Source organism: Vombatus ursinus, unplaced genomic scaffold (genome assembly GCF_900497805.2).
Source record: "Vombatus ursinus unplaced genomic scaffold, bare-nosed wombat genome assembly UNPS02014774.1, whole genome shotgun sequence".
NCBI classification, from domain to species: domain Eukaryota; kingdom Metazoa; phylum Chordata; class Mammalia; order Diprotodontia; family Vombatidae; genus Vombatus; species Vombatus ursinus.
Genome location: NW_020954552.1, coordinates 11,159,073 through 11,165,636, shown reverse-complemented (window position 1 = coordinate 11,165,636; position 6,564 = coordinate 11,159,073). Strand labels below are relative to the sequence as shown.

Below are 6,564 nucleotides of genomic sequence, written 5' to 3'. Positions count from 1 at the left end.
CTCTTATTCCATCTCTACCACTCACTATTTTGTTGTTCTGTTGTTTTTCAGTCGTCCTGCAATTTGAGACCCCATTTGGGTTTTTCTTGACAAAGATAATGGAATGGTTTTGCCATTTCCTTCTCTAGCTCATTTTACAGATGAGGAAAACAAACAGGGTGAAATGACTTGCCCAGAGTCACACAGCTAGTAAGTATCTGAGACTATATTTGAGCACATGAAAATGAGTCTTTCTGACCCCAGGCCAAGCACTCTATCCACTGTGCCATCTTGCTGTCCCACTCATTATTACTATGTATTAACAAATACGTAGTATTGTGCATTGCATGTATGTTTTTGTCAGTTCTACATATATACAGAATGGTGCCATATTTCCTCAGTATTGTCAGAGAATGAGTCATTTCACAAAAGTGAATTACTCAGATTACTGAGACTTACTTCTTTAATCATCACTTTTTTAAAAAGTCGACTTGATGTTTTGCCCAGTGACTTAGGTCATTATGATTAATATCAGTTACTTCATGATGCTTTAATACAGTGATGATCTTAGTGGGCATTGACATTATGTTTCACTGACCTCTGCATTGGTATCCTCCCTTTGTAGGCAGCAATTACATCAAACTGTTAGCACAATTCCTTGTTGTGTCTAATTTATTGCCTTATTTTGACCACAAATATTTAGGCAGGGCTGAAGAACTTTAGAAGCTTCATGTCTCTCCTTTGGAGTAAAGTGTTTTGATTTTATTACGGATCTTTTTGATGTTCAGAGATATGATTTTTGCCCTGGTTTCAACTAATTCATGTTGGGATCTGAGGTATGCAACATAAGGCCCTGTATTTTGGTCTTGTCATTTGTATGTAATACAGTCTATAATCTTTTCAGCTTTGTAACAGATCTGTATTTATTATTTTGTAGTGTTTTATCAGTCCAATATTGAACATTTTAGCCATTGAAGCTTTTACTTCTTAGAGTGGCATAGCATAGTAGATAAATCACCAGGCTTAAAACCAGGAAACATGAGCTTGAATTTTTGCCTTCAATATTTAAAAGTTCTGTGATTATGGCCAATTCATTTCAACTGTCAGAACTTTAGCTTTCTCATTGCTAAAATGAGGATAGTAATGCTCAAATTACTGATCTCACAAGGTTGTTGTGATATGATTACATAGAATTTAAAAAGCTTTGTAGACAAAATTAATCAAGATAAATTAAGAGAAACTACAGAATGGGAAAATATTTGCATCAAATATTCCTGATAAAAGAGTGCTATACAAGATATAGGGGGATATCCAGATGACTTAGTGTATAACGTGCTGGGCCTAGAGTAAGGAAGACCTAAGTTTGGCCTCAGACATTTACCAGCTATGTGACCCTGGGCAAGTCACTTAACTTTTGCTTGCCCAATCTACTGGAGAAGGAAAAGGCAAACCACTCCAATATCTTTCCCAAGAAAACCCCATGGGCACTATGGTCCACAGAGTCATGAAAAGCTGGACATGACTGAATGACAAAAATGGAAGATATATACTGAATTGAAACAACCATACAAGAAGAAAGTCATTCTCTGATAGGTAAGTAGTCAAAGAATATTAATGAACACTTTTCCAAAGAAGAATTTCAAATCAATCAACTGATATTTATTGCCTTTTAAAATTGTTTTGATGTATAACTTGGGATTATGCAGTAAAAGTCACTAAATTTTCCATAATCTTTGTTTCATTTATCTCAATATTGGAAATATAATCCAAGGAGGTCTAACATGGAGGGAAAGTATATACTAAAATATTCATAGCATCACTGTGTGTGTATGTGTGTATGTGTCTTAAAAACAAACAAACAAACTAAAAGACACAAAACCTTTAAAACAAATTGAGTGTCTAGTAATTAGAGAATGGTTGACTAAACTGTGGCATATGAATGTAATAAAACATTATTGTAATATAAGAGATGTTCAATTTGAGGAACTCTGAGAAACGTGGAAATATATGAAAGAATGTAGAATGGAATAAGCAGAATTAAGAGAACAATAAACACAATGATTAATTCAAGACACCATTCTTGGCCCAGGAGAAACAATGAAGAAACACACCTCCCTTCTCTCAGGATAGAGTCAGAGGACTGTGGATTGGTAATATAGTATACACTGTCATAAGACAACTGCTTCATTCACTCCTTCACTTATTTTTTCAACAAATATTAAGATTTTGCAGTATGCAAGACACTAAGACAAAAACTAAATAATCTACATCCTGTCATAAAGCAGCTTACCATCTATTGGATGGGGGTATAAATTGGGTGTGGGAATAAAAGGTTAACTAAAAACACATATGTTCAAATTAAATGGAAAGTGATATGGAGGCACTAACAAGGTTGGCTAAGGGGGAGAGATGACCAGGTTAGGCTTCCCATGGGAAATAACACCTTTGAAGAAAGTTGTATAATCTTTGAGGTGGAAATGGGAAAGGGAAATGTATTCATGGAAAAGGGTGGTGGAATTTTGTGTGAAGAGAACAGCAAATAGACCAGTTCAGCTAGAATGGAAAGTGTCTGAAAGAAGGTAAGGCGTAGAGAAAGTAGTTGGTGAAAAGCTTTAGATGTCAAATAAAGGAGTTTTTATTTTAGCCTAGAGACAATTAGAAGCTACTGGAACTTCTTGACATGATCAGACCTGTGATTTAGGAATATCATTTTGACAGATATAAAATTAAATGCTATATCTTTTTTTTTTAAAGAATCTAATCAGAGGGTAAGAGGGTCAGGTTTAAGGAGAAAATCATGTTAATCTTAAAACAAACTATAATAAAACTTGATTTTAAAAATAGTATCAGTAGAGACACCATCATATGCTTTTCCAAAATCTGTATAAAATGTATCCATAGTATTTCTATGGTCTATCAATTTAGTTACTCTATTAAATAAGGAAATAATCTTAGTCAGGCAACACCTATTCATGATAAAGGTATACTAACTCTTTGTGATCATTGCTTTCTTTTCTAATATTCATTAATTATTCTTTGATTTAATATCTAGAATTTTCCTAGGAATCAAAATCAAGTCCATTGACCTGCAATTGGTAGATTCCATTCTTCTCTTTTAAGAAGATAGGGATAAGTTCTTGTGATATCTCTACTGTTTTCCAATACCTTTCAGAGATTTTTGACACAGGCTCAGCAGCAATATATGCCAAAGGATTAATCCAGTAGGCTCCTTATTTAGTTGCATGTAAAATTCTGGGAAATACACATTTTTGAAGTTCACTTTTTCTTTCCCGGATGCAAGGCTATTTCAGTCTCTATAGCCATTACCAAAAGTGGAATGGGCCACCTTGGAAGGTTGTATATTTCCCTATAATAGCAGGTTTTGAATCAAAGAATAGATAGATGACCACTTACTTAGGTAGTAGAGAGGATTCTTGTTTCCCTACTGGTTGGAATAACAACCTGGGCTTGTGAGGTCCCTTCAACTTCTAAGATTCTATGATTCTCTGACTCAGGTTGAAGGCATACATTCTGTGACTTCAACTTGTAGGCTGAAGACTTCAGTCTTTATGTAGACCATAGTTTGAACTTCTCCAGTTTTCTTTGTAATTGATGCTGACATAAAAGTAGAATTCAGTCTATCATCTTCCAACAGCACACTTTTATGTTTTTCGATATACAGATTACTTTCCCATTTTTGTTTCTCTTAGCTTTTTTTTTTTCTGGCCTAGATTTGTGATTTCATCCAGGGACGGAACTCCAGATATGGGAACTCCTTCCACAGATGCAACTTAGTAACTTATCTGTAGTTTAAGTCTTGGAAAGTTGCCTGGGAGACTGAAATTCGAAATTTATTCTCCTAAGGTTTCACACCTAGTATGTGCCCTGAGGCAGAACTCAACCCGCTCCTAAGTTGCTTCTGTAGCTAAGACTGCCTCTTTTCCTTCACAATACTGAAGCGCTCCCGCGCAGCAAATCGCAAAGGTTGGGGCTGTCCTTCCTGCAGACCCCGGATGCGCCGAAGCTCATGAGGTCCCCGCTGCGCTTCCGAACCCCAGCGCGAGGCGCCTTGGCAGCCCCCGCCCCCCCCCCCTTGCCCAGCCAACGCCAAAGTCCAAGCCAGTTGCCGCCACGTCCCTCTCCCTCCCCAACTCCACCTGACATGGACACCAGCAAGCTCCGGGCTTTTGTGAAATTATGTCAACAAGACCCTGCCAGACTATACAGGGAGGAGCTGCGCTTCCTGAGGGAGTGGGTGGAGAGCTTGGGTGGGAGGATACCTCCCACTCCAAAAAAATCAGATCAGAGGAAAGATTCAACGGAGGGGAGACAGAAGGAAGGAAATAGGAGGAATCCAACAGGAGAGAAGACATCGAAACTGAGGAAAGTGATCTAGAACTTGATAATGAAGGAGTGATTGAAGACTACATGGACGGCCCTCAGGAAATGGGAGATGCAACTGCAGACTTAACAGATGAGATGATAGATCAGTCCAACGAGATGAAGGTGAAGGGCCTCGATGCCCTACATAATGGTGAATACCAGAAAGCCCTTGAACTTTTCACAGAGGCCATCAAATTGAATCCTTGGTTGGCTATTTTATATACCCTAAGAGCCAGTATCTTTATTGAATTGCAGAAGCCAAACGCTGCCATCAGAGATTGTAGCAAGGCAATTGAGCTAAACCCCCATGCAGCTGAACCTTACAAATGGAGAGGAAAAGCACACAGACTTCTGGGCCACTGGGAGGAGGCAGGCCAGGATCTGTCTTTGTCTTGTAAACTGAAATTTGATGAAGATGCCAATGCTGTGCTTAAGGATATTCAACCAAGGCTCCAGAGGATTCAAGAACATCGGCAAAAAAAAAGAGCTCCGCCAGAAGAAACGTGAGCAGAAACGTGAAGAGCGAAAGTACAGAGAGAGTGGAAAGAATGAGGAAGGCTCGAGAGGAGTATGATAAAGCCAAAAAAGAGGAAGAAGATCGGAGAATGGCAGCTTACTTGGCCCTTTTACAGTTTTTTCTTGGAGAATTTCCTAGAATGAGAAGGAGAATGCGGACTATACCTGGGAAATCAGTGCTCAATGAAATTCTTGGTGACCCAGAAATTCTTGCCGCTATGCAAGATGCAGAAGTCATGCAGGCATTCGAGGATGTAGCTCGGTATCCAGAAACTATGGGCAGGTATAAGAACAACTCAAAGGTTATGAATTTCTTCAGCAAACTGTCAAACAAATTTGGAGGGTATGCGGATGAAGTGACTGGTGAAGATCTGGAGCCTGATGAGGAATTCGATGAAATTCCCAGTGAAGATAGCTTTGAGGTTGTGGATCCATCTAATGAGAATGATCGTTGGCTCCCAGGACAGCGATTTGACGATTATCTCAATAACTATGAACGAAGACGTTTGCGGAAAGGGAAGAGTCAGGACTTGGAGGTTGTATCTAGTGAAGAAGAAGTACACAATAGGCGGCTGCCCTATTATAAGGATTTGCAAAAGCTCAGTGATGAAGAACAGTAAGGTGGGACATGAGGCCTAACAATAAATACTAAAAAAACCCCAAAAACCCAAAAAACAAAACCAAAGAACAAAAAATAACCCCTGACTGGTGCCGTATCACTCTTGTACAATGGACTGCTGACATATACCAAATGCATATCCTGCTGTCAGTAACTATATCATACACCCCCTCCTCCTTTAAATGATAGTTCCTGCTCTTTCCTCCCAAGTTCCATTGTGTGTTGTTCCTTATTTCTCAAGCTATTGAGGAGCTTTATAAGCACACTTTGCATAAACAATGGGATATATATTTCTTTCTTTTTGAACAAAATGTGACTGAAAAAAATCATGACTTCATACTAAGCATCCAATTTCCACATTATCTGGAAACAACTTTCTGAATTTCAAATATTTGCCTTTTGAATCCAAGGAACATATTTGTTTTCCTCTTTAGAGTATCAGGCATATAACTTATGCAAAATATCCTTGGACTACCTAGGGAGAAAGAATGAATTACCATTCCTAACCTTCTTGATCAAAATGAAAAGTCAGACTACATACTTATACTTGTTTGCAAGTCACTGGAGAAAATCTCTATTGATCTAGCTTAATTTGTAAGGTATATTCTTAAAAGAGCAGAAGTTATTGATGATGTCTGATAGGATTCCAGTCAGGAACTGGGGCCAAAGACATGGTCTGCATTGGGCTTTGGGAGTAGATGGCTCATTCCTCATTGAATGCCAAAGGCCAGCAATTCACTGAAGGCAGCTCACAGTGATAATGTTCATTTGACCAAAGGGGCAACACTGAGGTTCATCTTACCATTTTTTTTGTTTTGTTTTGTGGGGGGTGTTTGTACATTAGGAATTTCTGTTGAAGGTAAAAGTGTCTGCAAAATGTGTTAGTCCTTATTAGACGGTGATAATGCAATGGCTACATAAGGAAGGAGAGGCTTTGCTCTATGAAGTACTCTAAATCTCTTGATCTCTCTATCTTTAACATGGATATGTTTACTTAGAGCCTCTTACCTGTAGGGTACAGTTGTGCTTCTTGCTTAAGGTGATACCTTTGGTACCAGGGGAAAAAA

The 6,564-nt window shown here is 38.5% G+C and overlaps 1 pseudogene; it reads left to right on the top strand.

Moving 5' to 3' along the window:
* Positions 1 to 4,141: 4,141 nt before the first annotated feature.
* Positions 4,142 to 5,498, top strand: LOC114044592 (annotated as a pseudogene).
* Positions 5,499 to 6,564: the final 1,066 nt, after the last annotated feature.